The 21,822-nt window shown below is 44.3% G+C and overlaps 1 protein-coding gene across 1 annotated transcript in view; it reads left to right on the forward strand.

The window, feature by feature from the left end:
- The first annotated feature begins 10,172 nt into the window (after positions 1 to 10,172).
- LOC105907404 (protocadherin-16-like) overlaps positions 10,173 to 21,822 on the forward strand; it is a 94,549-nt gene continuing 82,899 nt past the window's right edge. The window contains exon 1 of the mRNA XM_012835723.3: positions 10,173 to 11,005. The gene's annotated coding sequence lies outside the window, so the exon portion shown is untranslated. The remainder of the gene's footprint in view (positions 11,006 to 21,822) is intronic.

The raw sequence follows: 21,822 nt of genomic DNA on the forward strand, positions 1-21,822 counted from the left end.
TGTATTTGTTATTTACAGAACATTGTGTCTTGTTTAATCTGGTCAGAGTTGTTTATGCTGCTTGGTGACGCTCTTTGTACAGCTAAATGTGTCAAAGGTTTTTTTTTTCAGGACAAATATTATCCTTTTCTGTGGAAAGATCACTATCATTTTAAAATCCCCAGCCATGCTTCAGATTCACCTCAAAATGAATCTCTTTCCCTTACTGAAGGTGAATAATGCTACACAAGTTACCTTAGTGCAGTGAATTATTTAGTTATAGAAAGTATTATCTTTGTGCATTGCCTCCAAATAATAGTGATAACATTTCTCTTATCACTTGTGATCCGGATGCAGCACAGATGGACTCCCAAACAACAGCATCAGCCTGAGGAACAAATTATCTGCAAATAACAATGAGCTTCTTCTGCTGCCAAGACATGTAGTGGTCTCGTGCAAGGTCTGAAAAGAATGTGTGTGTGTGTGTGTTGAGGGGGGATAGTGTAGGCTGGGCAGTGTTAGTTTGGCTATAAAATGTCCTCAATCAGTGCGCCATTATTTAAGGATTAAGGAGAAATGGTTCTGTTGCATTCAGTATTAATTTCTCTCTTTTTCCTGACTTTTCTCTCTCATTATTCACAGATAAGACATCAGTCCACCGATCCACTGTTTTGTGTATAATTTTAAAGGGGCATCTCTTGACTTTTGTTTTGTCCCTAATGAGGCTTTAACTTTGCAGACAGAGGGGGTGAGAGCAGTCACTTTTGTGTCTTTAATGAAGTTTTGACATCTTACAGAAAAGACATTGCTTCCATAAGTCATCTTCCTATAAATTCCTGACAAATTTTGGTTAGTCAGAGACTGTGAGGCAACGGCTTGATATTTTCATGGCAGCTTCACAGTCTTTTGCAACATGAAACAACCGCAAAGATCTGAAGTCATAGACATTAGTAATTTTTTTTTCTAAATGAATGCACACTGGTAAATAATTTCATATGTTTTCATAGGCAATGACATATACTGGTTGAAGCCTTTTGAAGTCAAATTCGCTCCACAGCCACAGAATATATCCTGACGGAAAGGTTTTGTCACGATGGATAATTGAACACACACTAAGTAGAATAACCTTGATGCTCTGCCTCATACACATTGCCATGATAACCCTAATATAACTTGAGAAGACAGACAAATAATTTCATCATGGTTGAGTTTGTGTGTTTTTCCCAGCCGACAAGATCATGATTTATTTTCATTCCCATTTCTGTCCATATAGAGAATATTGCAGTATAGAAGAGATGGTGCCAATGACCCAATTGTTGATTTCCATGTTTTGTTTCGGAAGAATCATCTGCGTTGATGGACAGGCTATTTATTTTCCAACATCTTTAATACAGACCTTATATTTCACAGCATTTGCTTAATGAAAAACAGTGGACATGGAAGTGTTATGGAGTTGCTATGGTAAAAATGCAGTTAAGCTGTATTTAATAACCTCGATCTAAGATGGGCTCGGAAGGTGAGCCTATGTCACACACATTGTCACACACATTGTCTGTGTACATGATCACACCCAGGGAGACGTCCCCCCCCCCCCAACTGGATCCTCCCAAACCGTGGGCCCTCCATGCTGCCGTTTTCCTGGCTGTCACGGCCAATCTTGATTTGAGCCCACTCTGTTTATTATTTCTTACCAGCGACTTCCAGCTTTGCCATGGAAACCCTCTCTTAGGCAGTTTCCAGGCTAATCCATAGTCAAATATCACTGAAATAGCCCATCGCACGATAATTACAGAGCCTGCAAATCAGTGGCTCCTGTGATGTGGAGGGCAGGCAGACCTCTAAGTGGTGCAGCAGATCTCTCCCCAGTGTTACGCCACCTCGCTTTTCCATGCCTATCTCTCCCTTTTTTTCTTTCACTTGCTTATTCACCCACTCTCTTTCTCTCCCTTTCGCCCTCCTTTTTGCCTGTTGTCTGCCTCTCTGTCTGCAAAGGGGCCAGTCTTGTGTTGCCTGTACATTTAGTTGTGGAGGAGGGGATGTTTTTATTTAATTTTTTTATTTTATCTATTCATTTTTTTGCTCTTTCCATCAGCAGGAGATGAATAATGGTTGTTTTGGCTCATGCGTGAAAAAAGAGAGCAGAAACTTCTGGAAGCAGAACGAGTCCCCCACCCCCGACCTCCATCCAAAATCTGCTCATGCAGCGGCTGAAATTGCCATGAACCGTATGTAAATATAATGGCAGGATTAGTTTGAAGGATACACTCAGTGGGGAGATGGCGACTGCATGGGCCTCAGCCTGCCAAGATGTGGTTAGTCACCGAAAACCAAAGAGAAGCCAACTACAAATAACATTTTATTTTGAAACTCTGATACGTTACCTATGAGTCCTCTAAAAGGCTCAGGTTTACGCAGATTTTTTTTGCTGTCCTTAATCCTATAGTAGATAAGGCTGTAATACCATCTATCATAAACAAAGTGATGTTTTAATCACTGAAGCACAATTTTGAAGAAATTCTGGAGTTATTACAGCACATTCAGATTGGACGAGCCTTGAGGAGTTTGATTTAGTACAGTCCCCCCCCAACTACCCTCTTCATTTCAGACTTTCATCTACGGCACGCCAGGATGAGCTCATTTCCCCTTATAGCTACCTGGCAGCTGCAGCGCTGTCCAAGAGGCGCCATCACCTCTCAGGGCGGGGAGCAGAGTGAAGAGAGAGAGAGAGAATAAAAGCTCAGCAGCAAACCCCTTTCCAGACGTTCACCATTAAACCCGCTGCGATGGGTTCGCTCCAGATGACCCTTGAGGAGAGGTTACCGACCCACACAGACACAGGCTTGGGTCCTGCAAAGAAGGACTATGCATGTTGTGAACTTGGTGATGACTACGCTCGCATCCCCTACACAAGCTGTGCTCCAACAGAGATATGACACAACAACTTGTCAACATTTTGGAGGATTTATTTGGGAGCTGGGTGTAATATTCCTGAAACAGATGTTCTGTGGCCTGTGCAATTTACCTGTGATGATAGATATGATGCAATGAGGCGTGTTGACTGTTGCCTGCAAAACAAACGCTGGCTTCACTCATGGGACACAAAAATCACGCCTGCATCAAAAATGTGCCTGTTTTGAATAAAGGCCACGTTCAAATGTGATGCTGTTGGTGGTTGGAAGGTTCACAATTTGGCCCAGTTTCATGTTTTTTTTTTGTTTTTTAAATGTAATCTAATTGAACAAATATGCCACAAACTGTTCATGTTTGTAAGGCCAATGCATTTCTCTAAATATTTGGTCTGATTTGGTCCGGGAGCTGACAGTGTGGGGGAGTTGTTCTCGCTAACAGAGATGCGGGCGATATCACAGTGTTGTTCCAGCTCCACTCACATTGAGCTGTAGCTTGCGGATTAGCATTAGCATGTTTTTAAGAGACAATGGATACAAACTTTACCCGTAGATTTAGGAGTCAAAGGCAAAAAAAATTATAGGATGTAATATTTTAGAGATTAAGTGGCTGTAAGTAACTTTATGCCAAGCACAAAGAACAAATCAAGCATTGGTGGGCGAAAAATGAGAAAGTTTAGAAATGAGAAGTTTTGAATTTATTTTGTAACTAGGAGCATATGTACTTCATATGGTTTAGTTTTGCTACCATATATGTGCATTTAGTTGAAGTGGGATAGCTTTAGTCTGTGTGTTGACTAGTCTTTGTGAAAGAAATGTTCTGTCTTAGTAACAACTAAATCAAGCAGTATATAATATAGACCTAATCTAGAGTACTAGAAATGACTGTATTACAATGTTCATCAAAATATTTATATATTTGTAGCTTTGACATGTCCCATTTACCTTAGTACCAACCTTTATAGTACATTTTCTCGAAGCTTGGCAATCAATAGAGCAGCCGTCGGAAATTCCACCTGATTACAGTCACAGATCCAAGCCAAATAGAGATCCTCTTTTTGATTTAAACACCAGCATCCATCCACATTCATCAGAATTTACAACTGTGTCTCTCCCAGTGCCTCTCACTGTGTATTAAGTTTGCCAATCTTTTTCAAAACAAATTCCATGCAAATAAACTGTGTGGTGTCTGGATTCGCTCCTTCTCGTCGATCTTAATTCATCTGAAAAGCACATGAAAGATCTCAATCTTGTAAATAGTTTGTGACATATCCTCTCAGTTTGGAAAAGTGCAGTTACCAAGTGCTGGCACTCCATAAAGACAGCTGTGAGACTTATCGCGGCGTAAGAGTTGTTCTTGACCCACGTCCAGGACCAAATAGCCCATGAGTTTATGCTCAAGATCAGGGACCTTTGTGGAACACACTCTTTTTAATCTCCGACGTTTCCACATTAACGTTTTAGCTAAATACTTACAGCAGGAAGTATACGTGATATAATGCACCTACAACTAGAATGTATATCTGATTCATGCTTATTTTCTAATGATATTTTGTTCCTCTTACTAAATGGTTAACTTTCTGGGTATTGAGACTTAAGTTCGTTAAGGAGGTTCAGGAGGTTGTTTTAGTGTTTTAACATTATGTATAGTGTTCCAAAAGAATAGAAACTTCCCATTCTGAACAGGGGAAAATAAACCTGCTCCTGCAAACCATCATAAATTCTCAATTCGATAAATTTGACTTGATCTGTCGAGAGTCAGACGTTGTCTAAGGCCCTTGTCTCACCAAGTCCTCCATCCTTTACCAGACTGAGAAACCAGACCTCTCTGAAGGACCTAACTCCACCCTTCCCCAATCCCACACGCACATGCGGGCCGAGGCCATCACGGGATGGACTTCCCAGTCTTCCAGGTCGAAGGCCGAAGGTCGCCCATGTTTATCTCGGCAATCCAACATCTCAGGAAGACAATACACAGGAAGCAGCTAAGGGATCCACTGTAGTTCCGTGGAGCTCTGTGAGGTAATCCTTATCTACTCCAAGCTCCGTATCCCTCTGCACTTGACCTTCACGTCTTCCCCTTCCGCCAATGTATTTCGGCCATCCAGGGCGGTGTCAAAAATCCCAAACAGAAGCAGTGGGACTAGAGGATGACTTCGCTGACACCAGAACGGATGGCTTTCACATAAAACAAGCCTTCATATAATCCAAGAGCCAGAATGGTAGAGAGGGGGACCATAAAACGAAGGAAATGTGGCCCCCGTGCACACAGCCCCCTTCGTGCAGAATGGCCGGTGGGCTGAATCCGGTTCTGATTGAGGGGGAGAAGCTTTCTGTCACTGATAAGGACTGAATAAAGATTTGGATTGATAAGAGTGTGTTGTCTGTACAATACATGGCAGATGGCTGGATTGAGCAACGGGCCTAACAGAGTAATCCCTTGCCAGCAAAGGTTTTGAGTCTGTAGTCACGCAACACTCATAAACGTGCACAATCTCACACAAAAAAATGGCACATTTGCACTTTCACACTTATTATTCTCAATATAACGGACACCAGACACGCATATTCAAGAACACACACACTCACAAAATCCACTCCCACGTCACAGTCTAAAAACAGTCTGTCTGTGTTCTAGTGAGCCCAAGGGTCTCAGGGCGGTGAGTGACTGAGCGTTTTCAGAGCGGAGGAAAAACTCAACGTGGCGGTGCCTCTTCTGTTCTTTCCCACGATGCCGTTCACAGCCGGGGCATTGGTGGGGGGGAAGGAAGCCGATAGGGAGGAATGCCGGCCTGGCAGAGGTGCACCGCACCATGACGCTACCTCCTACCCCCTCACCCGGGCTGCACTGTAAGCGAAATAACCTACAGGAAGTTCTCAGCGCAGAACACTTCCTGTTTTCTCCTTTTTTTTTTTCTACGGACAATGCGAGGTCCGGAGACCTTTGTCACCAGCCATTCGTGTGGATTGTTATGGTCCACAGCACCAACATAGAGGCAGGGAAGTTTGTAACATTTGCAGGTAGGAACCCTGACTGTCACCTCAGGGCCTGACTTCATCCTGATTTTTACGAGCTGTCAATCAGGGACCTCTCCAAGAAATGACTGAGAACTTGGACGTGAGTGTCCTTGATGTTCTGTCCATGGTGCCGGAACGGCATCAGAAGAGAACTTGTGTGGGAGAACTTCCTTTGGGGCGGAAGGAGAAATCACCAGAGCTAAAGGTGTCTTGTCTTTTACGAGCTGAGCTCGGAGCCTCTGGAGTGGCGGACGGATGTGTTCCTCCCAGAGACCCACACTGGGATTGAGCAGGATGTATATCAAAACCAGGTCCTGCAGTCCCCCGTCCTGCATTAAATTCACTCTGATCCGCACCTATAAAATCACACTCTCTCCAACCTGGCCTTTGCTACAAAAGGGGCCTGTAAATACTAGCCACTGATTTCTCCACCTTTCTGCATACAGGGAGAAATCTTATCCCACCATGTCAAAGAGTTCAGAGCCAGATATCCTCACTGATAAAAACATAACAGCCGCGTTTCTATGCCGAGATGCTTTGTCCAGATGTGAAATAGGGGGTGTAAGGCATTGGAGTTTTGGTGTGGATGATTCTGACTCACTGTCCAGTGAACCCGTGGCCAAATAAGCTCCTGTTCCCTGGTGTGAGTGGGCCCTACCTGAGGCACTTCCTCTCTATGACCCTGGAGACATACAGTGCTACTCATGCTGGGCTGGGCTCATTAGGAGAGGGGTCGCAGGCTTGGCAGCATCGCACCCTTGACCCCTCCCCCTATTACTTACATCATCCCCAACTATGTTGTTTTGGGCAAGGGAGAGACAATTAAAAAGATGAGATGTGTCGTAGAGCTCTCTTGGGGCTCTTTAACCGCCTGGTGCATGTAGCATGACTTTGTGTGTGTGTGTGTGTGTGTGTGTGTGTGTGCGTGTGTGTGTGTACCAAAGACTGACAGAGATAGAGAGAGACAAAGACAGAATTAGAGAATGTGTGAATTATCTTCCTTTTGGGCTTCCGTGCAACACAAAAGCTGGAAAATCGTCATAGGAACTCAGCAATTTCTCAATGATATTGCCTTGAATGCTGCAACTGAGCAGGAACTGCAAGACAGAAAAAAAATAATGTCTTCCTGTTTTGTTCTTTTTTCCTTAACCTTCAGGTCAGCTCACAGCACTGGGATGCTGGGCAAGATAGTTCTCATGAAAGGAACTTTCAGAAGTGACTTTGAAAAGTTGTCAAAAGAAAGTTCCTCAAGAAACAAGAGCTCGTGGAATTAGCACGGCTTAAAAAAAAAGTCATTCCCTTGATATCCAACATAAGCGTTTTATGGAAATTACACTATTCAAGATGAAAGCACAATGGTTCCAAGTGCTTTAAAGTAAGTACTGGGCCTAACTCACATTCCTATAAGATGTACGGCGAGAAGAGGATTTTTTGCCGTGGATTTAAGAAATCAGTCTGACCGAGAGAAGAAGCCAGACAGCTGAGTGAGCTGCCATCTCCACACTGAGAGATGAAATATCCTCTCAGCTTCTGCCTTTAATGCTGTCACTCACTGTTCCCCCACTGAGCCGAAACAGCAGGCCAGACTCTACCTCTGTTTTGTCAGAGAACGTTTACCGTCCACAGTCTCTTCCGGCCCCCGAGTTCCTGTCTCTGTGTTGTTGTTTTTTTTTTCTTCACTGCAGCCCAAAAATAGATTAGAGTTGACTACGTAAAGACGTATAAGTCAGGTCCTTTGTAGTGGAAACAGGAAGTAAACATTATTAGATGGAGCTTATTTCCGGCAGCAGTGATGCCTATGGACGTGACCAGATGTTTTAGAAGAGGGTTTCTGTAACCTCCCTTTTCCCAAGCAAAATATGCGAAGGAATTGGTTCCTGTTCATAACCAGAAATGTTTCCAAATGATTGCCAAAGATAATGTGCTATGTGTGTGTGTGTAAGTGTGTGTAAGTGTGTGTGTGTGTGTGTGTGTGTGACTGTGTGAAGCGATGCGCTCTAGGGAACTAGGTACATTGTTTTTCATGTCTGGGAACTCCTGAACTACAGCTAGACATGCCAGCTGGACTTTCCCGTTTTCTTATCAAACAGTCATTGACTTTTGAAAGGAACCATCAAACAGTCATCAGGCTTTGAAAGTGAACCATCAGAGGTAATTGAGTTCCCATTTGCAAACATTCATGTGAAATGATCATGCACCCTCTGTAATGGTTGTTTTCTCTCTAAGCAGGATAGGTGTGTTTAAAGCAAAGTGAGCCTCAGTGTGGACAGAGGCCTGTGGAGGCTCGTGAGCCTCGGTGTATGTACAGCTGTCAGATCCATAGAAACACACGAGATTAAGTTTCACCCAAAGCCGTGTGCGACACCGAGAAGGCCGCCAACGCCGCTCTCCCCGCCTAAAACGTGAAACCGGTGAACTCCACAATGAGTTTGTGCGCAAATTGAATTTCGGCGCCATACTGACATGTGTAGTTAATTTGACATGGACAGATACCCTACTCTGTTAACAAATCTCTCATATTGAACATGGTGGTGGACAGAGGACCCACTGTCCCGCCACATGGGGACAGACGAAGACTTTTTGAAATGGAGAGCGGTCGGGAGAACTGCCAAGGTTCGAAGATGGAAACAAACACCCTTTCCTCTCTCCGAGTCAGAGAGGGTGACCTCATCCAGGCAGTTGAGGGGAAGGAAGTGTGAATCAGATCATGGAGATGAACACCTGCTTGGAGAGAGCAGCCCCTTTGGAAGTGGACGGAATCTGTGGCGATGGCCAGATAGCGAACATAATTCTAGAAAACGAAAACCCCTGAACCTCGCTAAGCTGTGTTCCAACAGCAAGTTAATGAAGGGGATTTTTGTGCGCCTTACACAAAAAACGAATAAACATTTGCACCATAAAACGTCTCCCGGTCGACTTCAGTTACTCTGAGAGCAGACAGTCTCTTACCCAAATGAAAGTCCTGTACATCAGAAGTCTTTAATGAACCCTTTGTCATAAGACAGCTTCATGTCCTTTAACACATTACATATGCTAATTTATGATTCAAGGCCAAAAGATCCCCTAACGATCCCCTAATGCCACCAAGCAGCCACTCCAGACAGGATCCTCCATTAACTCCTAATGGGGTTGAACCCCATGACCTCAGCCCCCACTGCGGCTGAGCCAACTACTGCCAATCAGACGGAGATGACTGGATCCTCCATCCACGCATAGATGCCAGTTTAAGGCATGTCTAGTGCTGGTCTACCTGCGTCATTTAAAGGTGAAATAGGAGATGACTTGGTTAAAGAGGTCATTCCGTAACTACATCAACCACATAAATCTGGGATGACCTGAAAGTGTGGAGGCATACGTTCCTGCATGCTATATGCACAGGAGCCAAATGTGTCTCAGGCCCTGACTTGGGGAGTTGCTCCGGGAATAAATGTTCACTGTCATTGTGTATCTCTCTCTCTCTCTCGAAGCCTATTTGAGCATCACAGTGTCAGCATCTGCTCCCAGTTAAGAATTTGTATTGAAAGTGCAATGGTAATATCCTCTCACAATAAAATGTCACTATCTAAAAAAAAAAAAATGTTTTTTAACTTAAAACTGTACAATGCTTCCTTTTAAGAAGCAGTATGTGGCAACACTGTGGCTTTCTAAAAATCTGTAAAGCATTTCCAAGATGTTTCAAATTAGTTGGTTCTAGATATCTTGGCAAGTGCAATAGATAGCCATGTCTATTTTGGCTCAAACAAAAAAAAAATGTTGTGTTGTGCATGTAGGTTTTCAATAACTCCAGTCCAGTCTCCTCTTTCAGGGTGTGGAGCGAGGGGGAAAAAGGTGAAAACCCACCTATTTCTCTCCCTCAGCATCTCCACTGAAGCAGGTGGATTGTTGACCTAAAATCCAGATTGATGGATGGTCCTACAGTCTTGCTGATGCTCCATGGGACGGAGCTGGGAGCTGGTCTTCCACTGGTCTGCGTCAGCAATACCCCCCCACCTCTCCCTGCACCCAATACTCTACACGCAGAGCCAGCCTTAATGAATTCAGAAGCCATGTATGCATAATGTAAGGACCATCATAATGGGAAATCCAATGCAGTCTTTTGGTTTAGGTTTTTACAATGCATGCCTGTCCACAAATAAAATCTTCCAGAATCGTCTTCATGCAGCTAGATTCACATAGAAGCACATAGGTTGCCCATATGGCATTTATCTGACACATGCACTGACACACACACTGACAGCTGGCATCATTTAATTTGAAAATACTTGTGTATGATATATTTTTGTGCTAACAAACCAGTTACTTTCTACGCAGAGCATGCATACATACCATGCCTATTAAGTATACAATATTGATTATTCAGTCTTTCTATTTAATTGACGTGACAGTAGTCATTAATTGAGCATTAGACTATGCATTATTCATACTTGATTTGAGCGCTTAGAGGGAGCACACATTGAGCCCTTTCCTTTGTCTGAAAAACCAGTACTCCTCAGCAGAGCTTGGTGGCACCAAAGTCTGTAAGAACAACCCTAACCCTTTCTTCCTCCCCTCTCCTTTCGCTCCTCTGCTCCCCCCCTTTTGTGCAGCTCCCCACGTGTCCAATACATTAGCAATCCAAATCGGAGAAGGAGGACGGGCCTTATCGTGGTGTCAGATTTCATTCGGAGAGGTGCGGTGTCCTCTGAGCGTCCAGTCAACGTTGAATTGGATGCTGGAGGGGACAACGAGCTGAAGTACCTGCTGTAGCATAGAGGCTGTATTGAGGACGGACGCTCCAGAGGATTGAAGAGCCGCTAGTTTATGCCGGGCAGCAGGCAATCTAACACGGGGCGCACTCGCTCACCTGACGGGGGAAAGCCAAGGAATTACAGCCCTGTGTTGGAAGAATAGGCTGCAAAGTGATTATTATAAAGGAATATTCTATGTTCACTGGTACCATGGATTTCGCGTAGATCTAGCACAGTTTCTTCATTTCACTCCTTGAGCGGTTTTTCCATCTAAATTCTACACGACACTTAGAGGAATACAGCTGCATTCAAAATACGATTTTTTTGGAACAACGGGTGCGCATCGACACAGCAGCGGGGCTGGATCAGATGAATGTAAGTGTCTGTGCTTCTATTGAGAGCATCACCCATTATATGCAATTGCACACATCACTCTGCTTGTGCTGCCTATAATGAATTCTACAAGAGCCCTCCTCTTGCAAGAAAATCTTGAATGGGGAGATAACGCTTGTGGCACTACTTTGCAGGCAATGATTATTGATTAAATTAGAAAACGCATAATTTTGTATTCTGTTTTGTCGTTATTCCCATTTCATTTGGTTATGATATTTTTTCATAAATTAACTATGCCTTCTCATTGAACTCGTGTAGGGTTATGGGAATATTGTGGCTCAGACGTCTGAGTGATGCTTTCCTTACCGGCAGATGCATACGCATCAGTGTGGTATCGATTCAGGGACGCGATAGCGAGTGACATTTTCATCCCAGTTGATAATAGATTAATTGCAAATAAACACATTTTACCAAATTGGGATATCGTTTTATTTAAACCTAAAATAACATTTATAACCATACTGTGGCACAACTATTGATCAAGTGCATGTGGCTTTAAAACGATCATTTAAGATAATTAAATAATTAAAACAAAAATAGGCAACATGTTCCCTATGAATGGCTATAGTCAGTTTTTAAATAGTCTGTAGGCCTATTTGTTGGCTAAGAGTGACCTATGCCTTTGCCACTGAAGGCTATAATAACTGGAAAGTAGCTTCTGTCAAAGTAATTTGAAAATAGACACTTTGTAGAAGGAATCAGTTTCCTGATAGCCTGTATTCCCCCCAAACCTTTGATTACTACCTTTGTGTTAGCAATGAAAGAATTTAGCAAGTCCATTTTGCCGTGTAAGGGGAAACGGGTTTTACGGTGACATATTATCCCCGGTTCAGTTTAGCTGTGCCCACCTCAGACGAGCGAAAGGAGATCGGTTACTTCGAGGCGAGGCGTGCACCCGCCTGAAAATCGACTCCGGTTTTAACACGAAACATATGTTTCAGTTCTTGCCGGATTAACGTGTTTTCCAATGGTCCGTAGCTACTGAAATGGTAAGGTATTTAACTAGAGCCCATATGCAACTTGTAATTGCATTTGTATTTCCTTTGCATTCTGTGAGATGTTGCGTTCAGAAAACAGCTCTGATGCATAGATGAAGCCGGAGAAACTGACTTTTAAAGACGGGTTACAGTTTATGCAGTTGTTACAAACAGGTTGTGAATATGGGACCTTGAACCAGCTCAACTATGTATATTTGTTAGCAGCTGTGTATTTTTATGACTGTACTGCCTTCCTGACCTATAATGGTAGGGGAGCTTATACTGATTTATATTGGTAGCCCATGTATGGGGGCATACATCTTCTACGTTCGGGAGAAAAGTTAACGGTCCTCTGGTTTTGATGAGGATGCCTTGGTCACACAGGTCGGTAGTGAGATCCCCTCGCTTACGCTCGAGCATCGCCAATGCGGTTTGAGTGCGGAACACATGTGCGTCCAGATCACAGGACTGTAAAATAAAAGCGTACCCGCATGAGGTGGTCTGTTATGCCACGACTCGTCACCGCTTGGATGCTGATCACAGGGCATGGGGGCCCCGAGGCTATTGGTGTTATAGGGGTGCATGTAACAATTAGATCCTCAGTGTGGGTGTGTATCAAAGGAACCCTGCTTGATTTTTTAGAACCACAAATGTGTTCACAGAGGCCGTTTATGTCATATATTGCTTTTTTTAGGCACCTCATTCTATGATGTCAGAAAAAAGTATAGTTGGTATATGTTTTATTACAAACTATAACACAATTGTTGAAAATACTATGGATTTGTTAATGTCATTAAGATCAATGAGGACACATGGAAGAAGAGTTTTCTATGGCTGAAATGCCCATGACTGAAGTCCAAACATGAGGTTGGGTAGGCCAATCTGTTTCCTGCACAAAGAGGTCCAGAGTTTTGGGGAGTTGACTCTGTGGATGAGTTAACTCTGGATTTGTCACCTCTGTTGCTTCCACTGCCTGGTGATAGCTGTGCTTGTAAAAACACAGATGTGCCTTTTGAAGTCTGAACTTGGTCCAAACGTCTCTCAGTCAAGAAGAGCCTAGTTTACCAATTTTGTATCACTTGGTTTGGCTTTCCAGCCTGAAAGTATAAATATCAAAACACACTTTGAAACACACCACACTTTTGCCAGTACACACACACACTCTCACACACACACACACACACACACACACACACACACACACACACACACACACACACACACACACACACACACACACACACACGCACAGAGAAAGAGAGAGAGAGAGGAGAGAGAGAGAAGCTCACACACACACACACAGAAAGAGAGAGAGAGAGAGAAACTCACACAAACACACACATACAAACTCACACACACACACACACACACACACAGAATGAGTACCAGATGACTACTGAGAGTAGAGAGAAAACAAATATGATTGTGCCTCTGATCTCTGTCCTTAAGTAGCTGATGGAAATGTTTGCATTACAATTCAACCCATACCCCTCCCCTGCTGCCGTGGGCACGCTGTGGTGCTTTTTCAGTCGCCGCCAATGTCTTTTCCCTCATCACAAACTCAGCTGTGGAGAATAGCAGTAATCACTCTGTACTTAGCACGCACATCATAACAACCCCCAGTTTTATATCTGCACAGGATTGTAATTAGTTCATAAAACACACACTATTGTTAGACATTGTAGTCAGCTCACTGGTATTCTAATCAGAGCTACGGGAAGATGGGCATCAAAGAGCAGCTTGTTCCTCTGAGTTCTTAATTCAACCATGGAAGGTCTTTTCTCCCTTATAGTCACAGGAATGGAGCAATAACGCAATGGGGGGGAAATGCCAATCACTTGAATGTTTACAGTTGGTTTTATATTTTGCTCTTGTCCACTTGCCAAAGGCTTGTCTGTTACCACTGTAGCACGATGTCATGTAAGTCTGTTGTGTTCTTGTTTATTTTTGTAGCGAGCGTGTGTGTTTGTGTAGGGAAGGGCTGTAATTTCCGTGTAATTTGGTAAAGAGTAAGGGTCCAGAGTCTCCATACCACAAAAATATTAGGCTTCTCAAGCTGGTGAAAGGCTACAGCCTTTGGTTGTGGTTGTGAGACCACATGCATTGGATTTTTAGATTTCCTCTCTTTTTCACTCGATATTTCAAGTGCTCCCTGAACTAAAAGTAACTGCACAGCACAGTAGCTGCAAGTGGTGTTTGCTACCAACCACAAAATAACCAGTTTTCGGGACACTTTTGTACGACTTTTTTTTGCTGCGTGGAGTCGTATGTCAGAAAGTGAGACACCCACGGATCTGTGATTTACAGCAGCGAGCAAGAGCCAGAGAGGTCACCCAGGCTCGCGTCCACCAGCCGTCTGAAGGTTGATGGCTCTTTGGAAAGCTTACCTTTAGCCAGTATGTTTGTAAAACCAAGCCACCGTAGTGAGAGGCAGTGGTTGTAGCAGATCCTACCACAGCACTCTCTCCCAAGCCTCTCCCAGGAGCCAGCCCCCAAGCACAGTCACTGCACCACTGCGGCACCAAGCCTGGCATGGGAGGGTTTTTTTCCCTACCCCAAGAGCCTGTAATTTAGTGTCAATCTCGAGCCTCGGCCCTGACAAATGGGCTGGAAACATGCAGGCGGGCAGATAAGGGGAGAGGCCGGTAAAGTCCGTGTGAAACCTTGCCGAGGCGTGGTTCCTGTTGCCTGATGCATTAAGAGATGCCGGCGGTTGGCTGTGTAGCTGTGGACTGGGACAGAGTACTCAGGGGGTGGCCAGTGCCAGCCACCATTCAACCCACAGCAGCCTGCAGGCTCACTAGTGTTTCACGCTAGTCTACAGTGTGCTTTTTCTGCCGGTGTTTCTGGTAAAGATCAGTGCAGCTATTGCATAGATTTGACTTGAAAATATCTACGTTTGTGAAATGTTTGACTTTGAGTCAGTGATGCTAATTGGAAATTCATGATCCTTAGTACTTATGCATTATACAGTGTGTCTAGTCTTATATTTGCAAAGTAGGATTGATTGACCTCCGAGATTAAATCATTTTGGATTCTTCCACCATGGATTTTTGTATCACCATCTTTTTATTCTGTCAGGCAATCCTTTATTAAAATATTGGTCTGCCTGTGCATCACCTCTCTCTCCATTAATGAGGAGTCAGCAATGATTGCAATCTGAGAGAAATTAATTTCCTGACACTCAGTATATTTTAGCTCGTGGACAGCTTGGCGTGGAAAAAAAGATTGATCTGCTGATACGGCAAGAGTGGAAAGAAACAAATGTGCATTTATAACGTTTGAACCCGAGTCGATCGCTTAGCTTACATAAACTCGAAGACGTCTTGGCTTTGTCAGATCTCAGTCTCAGCCTGTTATTTTCGAACGTCAGCAGACGAGATTCTTTGTGATGCTGTCATGCCACAAATGGCGGCCAATAGCAGCTCAGAGAGTAGGTTACACAAGCAAAACGACAAACATGCGTGACCTCTGCAGCAGGGTGGTGGTGTCAGCTGGACTCAGTGGAGTGGCACAGCTGGTTCCTAGATGGTGCTTGGACTCAACCCGTGGAGTGCCAGCGGTCAGATTGTTGAGTCACTTGCTGTCTGTCGGAGAAGCCATGGGCAGATTGATCATCTCAATTTGCTGTTGTGCCATTCAGGATCGCGTGGGGAGCCTCTCTCTTGTCTGACACGTTCTCAGGGGTGTGCGAGGTCCCAGACCGGCTGTTGCTGAAGCGCAAACCGGCACTCCACTCAGGCTGGATAGGTTTACACGCCGCTGTTAGTTTGTACGACAGCTACCATGCTCAATAAGCAGAGAATCACTGTGTCTGAATAATTCATTATGTGTGTCCCTGTTACTTTGACATATCTCCTCTAGTCTTCCTCCTAAAGCGAGAGCGAGGAGGTGCTGAGCATGGGAGAAAGATTGAGGGAATGCTTTGCGCGGTTGTCTGGGAGCTGGCTGTCATTGCCGTTTTAAAACCACAACTTTTTTTTTGAGTCATCCGATCCATCAATTGTCCCATAGCTGGCCTTCAGATTGAGCGGTAGGGCTGAGCTCCCACTCCCATCAAGAGGAGATGTCAGCGAGCGTCTCTTCCAAAGACCAACATCTGTTTTCTCATAATACGATTTACTTATTGGATTTACACCTTGCGGATCACTTAAGGGATCAGTGAAGAGCTCGGATCAATGGCCGAGTCGCGTGTGTCACCAACACAGCAATATGAGAGCATGTCTTTGTCAGTTTTCGTGCCGTGTGTGAGTGTGTGTGTGTGTGTGTGTGTGTGTGTGTGTGTGTTTGGGCAGCGGTAGAGAGACGGCGGTGGGAGCCATGATCAGGTTGCAGAGGAAGATGCGTGTGGTTTCCCCCTTGCCCTGTTTTGGCTAAGTGTGCCATGTTTAGTCTCTGGCCTGTTCCTCTCCTAGTGCATTCATAAAGGACATGATACTGCAGTGGTGTTATGCGATACCTGCCAACTAAGTGATTCTGGACCAATGGGACCATCTGGAAATTCAGTGTGTGTGTGTGTGTGTGTGTGTGTGTGTGTGTGTGTGTGTGTGTGTGTGTGTGTGTGTGTGTGTGTATATACATTCAACACACGACCCCAACCGCTTACACTTCACCAACACTTGAGGAAACGGGAGAGGAATAGATGCCGTCCGATGAAATTACAGGAACAAATAAATAAAGTGGATCCACAGATCGATCCCTTGGTCCTCTCGCGAAAGGAGGATGTTTTGCCCTATAAAATGGTTTCCTATTTGGGAAGTAGTATCCCGCAGAGGTCCACGCATAGGATGATTCTGCACCCAGCTGTTTACCTCCTGGAAGCATTGGCACTCAGCAGTGAGGGCCTGAGTTGCTGAGTAACAGAAGGAGGGGTTTCTGGTTTTCCTCTCATTCTGAAGTTCTCCCTTTTCTGGTTCCAACCACTTGTGGTAAAAATGGCTCTGACTGGATGGAGATACTCATGGGATTGGAGCATTGTCTTCCATAAATTGTACTTGGGAGGCGTACTTGTGCGCTAGTGTTTCTCTATTTTATGGGCATGTTTTTCTGCTAGCATAAAAAACTGTTGGATGCGACCGGTTGTGTTTTCTGTTGCACAGTCCTGCCGGGCCTATTTTAAACCAGGTCGTAGATCAATAAGCCAAAGAGGAAAGCAACCAAAATGGGCTTGATGTTAATGAAAGAGGCTGTCGTAATATTTTACAATTATAATTCATAACCCTTGTTAACAAACTTTTGTTGACGATTATTTTGACATGCATTGAGATGAATTACACTGTCAGTTTAAAGTTGTGGTGTACAGAAACAGCTTTTGAAATGTGATATTAAAAGATGTTTATTAAAGTAACATCATAGCCACACAGCTAAAAAGTTCACGAACAACATATCATTAACATTTTATACTTTTTACAAAATTATACTTATTACATGAACTTCTTGGAAATATAAACTTTTCTTCAACCTGTATTGCATTGAAGCATCATGACTAATATACAAGGTCCATATCAGAGGAAAATGACAAATGCTTCAAAGCTGAATTCTGTTACTTACCCTTGAACCCTAGGTGTGAATTTTGTGATAATAACGCCTCCAATACTTCTGCCTTAACCAAGCATTCCTTTTCTCTCTAAAGGTCCGTCAAACATAAGAATTAAGAAAAATATTGATTTTTGAGAAAGAGTTGCTTTTTTGTCAAATCTCCAAAAAAAGCACAAGTTTGACAGACAGATGAACTTGTATAGGCAACGGACTTGTGGTCCTAGTTCATTAAGTCTCCAGTGTAGCTTCTTTCCATCAAACCTCCAAAATCTCCTCTATGGTTTGTTGCAGTTAGAATAGTATATGCCCTCAAGCGCAGTTAAATGCAAGGCCAGATATAAGGATTTAGCTGAGAGACGAATATAAATATGTAGTCTTTATACCTGACATTTATACCTGAGCTACATTTCATGCACTGGTGATTGAGGTTTCTGAATAAGCACTGCAGTGGTTTCACAGGGAATTCAGGCAAGTGTTGGGCAAGCCCCAGCGAACAGCACGACCATTCTCTCAATCCAGGCTTTGGCATGTGCGGTGTGTCACCTGGAGTTATGGGGTCACTGCCCGAACCCCCAGTTTGTTTTCTCTGGACCTGCCACCATCCCTGCTGGGGAAAGTTGGATGCTTGCGAGAGGTTTTTTTTTTTCCTCTTGTTCTTTTTTCCCCTCCTTGTCTTTTACAGTGATATGGACTCCATGTTTTTACAGTTACACTGTTTTCTCCAGGAAACCTCATATCCCATTAAACGGGTCTCTAGGAGATTCTGTTAACAAAAAAGCCCTTACATGCCGGTGTGAAGGGAAATACCCGGAAAAGAGTGTCACATGGTCCCTGGTGATTACGTCATTTATGAATTTGTATGACTGAATCAAAACTTGGCATACACTCATCCCAGCCCGATAGAAACTATGGCAGGGATGGGGTTGTTCAGCAGTAGGGACCTCTTGTTACCCCCGGTTTTTGATTGCCAGGGACTGGATGCCCAGCTTTAGTAATGCGCTGGACCTGGCAAATGGGCCTCGGGCCCCGGGCAATGGCATTTGCTGGCACGACAGGAGTCACCGAGTGAGGAGTCCAGTTACGCTGTAAAAGTTTTAAGATGTTTTAAGGAGCTGTTTTGTTTAGGCGCACCGAGGGTTTAAATACACAGGAAAAATTATGCGTTGTTTTATAGCCCTGCTGGTGCTGCATTTACGTAAAAAAAAAGAAGTAAGCGTAGATTGTATCACTTTTGGATTAACATACATAATCTTGATTAGTGGGTTCATGGTTGTACTTTTAAAGTAGTTCAAAACATTCAAAAGTGACGGGCCCTAGATGAGCTCAGCACAGTGATAGCTTATATCAGTCCTGGTCTATCCGTAGAGCGTTCCCACCTACTCATCTCCAAGACTGTGGGAATGGTCATGGGCGATGTAGTATTAAGGCGATGCCACAACAGTGTGCCAGTGGCCTGTGAGTGGCCTCTCCTACATTAATATTGATTTTGTTATGTCGCCATGGCCATATATTTTTCAGTAGATCCTGGGCAGAGCAGACACTCTGGGGGAGGTGGGGTGGACTGCCCCCCTCTTTGCGGGTTGATTTGTGTATAAAATGACACAGGCATCCCCTCCTATAAAAGCCGTCAGTCAGTCTCGTCTGTCACCTTCACCCTCTGCTTAACTGACTTTAATTCCCGCGATGACAGCTGTACAGCTATATTAAGAGAGCGGGCCGATTGCGGAGGGTTGTGTGGCGCTCTCAAGGCGGTGGAAAGCAAGTGGGGGTTCGTTCTGCACCTCTGTGGCCCACATTCACTGCCGAAGCCTGACCACCTCTGCCCAGCAACAGTGCGTCTGTGGCGCTAGCTGTAGCGTTTGGGTCAAATTTTTTGGGATTCTTTGCGTGATTTTGGGGGCCTTTTTTTGGATTGGGATGGGGGGCAGGGATCTCAGTATGGGGTGTTAGGGTGTTCCAGTGCCATGCAGGTCCGTATCCCTCATAGATCAAAAATGTCACGACACTGTTTGGTGAGCGCTGCACAGTTTGTGAATTGTTGCGCAACTCCCCACCCCCGGCCCTTCTCCGACACCCCTGCTCCTGTCTCCCTACACACCTCCGTCAATCATCCAGTCTAGACGGTGTTTATTCTGTCTGATTGAGGGACAGTTGGATGGAGGGCTCCCTCCCCTGCGCCACTATATATTTTAATAAGGCGTTAAATACAAGAATAAGAGTCATTGTTGAGGACCTGAGATGTACAGTCAGTCTGGCACTATGGCGTGGCGCTGCGTGACTTCGGGCCGTGTTTAGCTTGGCTGTAGGTGTCCATGGCGTGCCCGACTGTGCCTGCTACATCCATTAGCGTTGCGGACGCCACTGTACTCCCTGTGAGAGCGCGCTGGGGTGGCCGTTCTCTCTGACCAAGCAAAGAAAAAAAGAAAAAAACCCACACACCCTGAGACACAGCCTTTGTGTAAGCAACAAGTAAGTCATTGCTTCTTCTCATGGTTTCCTCAAACTTTGTCCGGTACACTGTCTTTGGGCACATACTGTGGACAGGGAAGGTTTTACATCTTGGGAATTTTTGCCTGGTCTTCGTATAGAGGTCACTTTGAGTTTGCAGTGTGGAGAGGTGTGATGAGGGGTATCGTGAATAATTTACCTGATTTCTGGGCATACAGTGTTTCAAATGTGATTGTGACGCCATTGCAGGGTATCCCAGAGACAGACGTGATGTGGGGAATGAAAGCTGTGTGGTTTCTAGCGTTTTGCATGTGAAAGGCATGTTTGTGTGTGCTTATTGCCATGACAGACTGAGATTAAATCTCTTGAGTCACATGTGTTTAAGGCCGGGAGCAGGCAGGGCTAGATTACAGGGGTGTTGAGCCACACTAAGTGAGGGTTAGACTTCTTGGAGCCCGCAGGTCCTCTGTGTTAGTGTGCTCGGTCACACATGATGTCAAGCCTTTTCGGTGGCCTGCTTCGCTCTGAGCAGGGGCACGTTCTCACACAGTGTCGCAAACATGCAAGGGAGTCTTACAAACACACACATACACACAAACACACACACACACACACACACACACACACACACACACACACACAAACCATGCAGACACCCACCACAGGCATCCAGCGAAACAAGCAAACACAGCGACACATACAAACACATCCATCCCACACACAGACACACTACACCGCATTTCCCTACATGTGCTATAACTTTAATGGCATACATGTATGCAAAAATGGCCTCTTGTGTACACACATCTGTTGATGCATTTGTAATTATACCCTCAGCTGAATCGTGAAGAAGATTTATTTTGAAACCGGTTCAAAATGTAAAACTGTCATGACTTGGACTGTACGTCTCCAGTGAACCACTAGAGGGAGGAAATAGTAGCAGCCATTTGTAATATTTCACAAAGAACTGGCAAAGATTTTCTTCCTGTCCAATTCCTGCTTGATTTTTGGAAAGTACCGACGTACATTTTAATTTATTGTCTGTTATTGGATAAATCCCTCTTTGGCCAGATTAAAACATTGACAAGGACAAATTGCAACCATAATCCATTCATTAATAACGTGCAGTGTGATCTCTCCGTTTCCACTTTGCCAGTATTGTACTCTGAGGTTCGGATAACGATACTTAAATTGACCATCAGTTTTTCTTGCTCGCTGTGTTAAAAAACCACAGAGGATTTATGGGAGTCTGTGCCAAAGCAGCACAATTGTCTAATCTCTGAAGTGCAGTTCTTTAGTAGAGAATAAAATCTCTCTCTTTTTTCTTTCGCTCTGTCTGGCCATCTGCATTGGCCTAACTCGTAGAGAGCACTGTATCCATTTATGTGACAGGAGGAGAGGTCTCCAAGCATGTGTTCCAAACCCTTGTCTTGGCTATACCGCTTTGAACAGTAGGAAACTTTCCCTCATTCTTTCTTGCGCCTTTTTTTAGTTTCTCCATCACATTTCTGTTCTTTTGCGTTGAAACCTTGTCAGCCTTGTAATGCTGTCCGTTCATTGGGTTTCTCGTGAAAGTCTTGGTGGATTCTGCTGTGCTCAGGAAAATTCTCCTCTCTCTCTCTCTCTCTCTCTCTCTCTCTCTCTCTCTCTCTCTCTCTCTCTCTCTCTCTCTGTGGCTTTGTTGTGTTTTTTTTCTTCAGGTTGGTGAAAAGGAATTTGTTGAAATCTATTCTTACATACTCCTCCATGTAGGTTTCACTCTCTCCCTCTCTCCGTGAGTTTAGCTCATGACATTCCTGAGTTTAACACTACAGAGTAAGAGCCGTTTCTGTAACT

The sequence above is a fragment of the Clupea harengus genome, chromosome 8 (assembly GCF_900700415.2).
Source record: "Clupea harengus chromosome 8, Ch_v2.0.2, whole genome shotgun sequence".
In the NCBI taxonomy this organism is placed as follows: Eukaryota; Metazoa; Chordata; class Actinopteri; order Clupeiformes; family Clupeidae; genus Clupea; species Clupea harengus.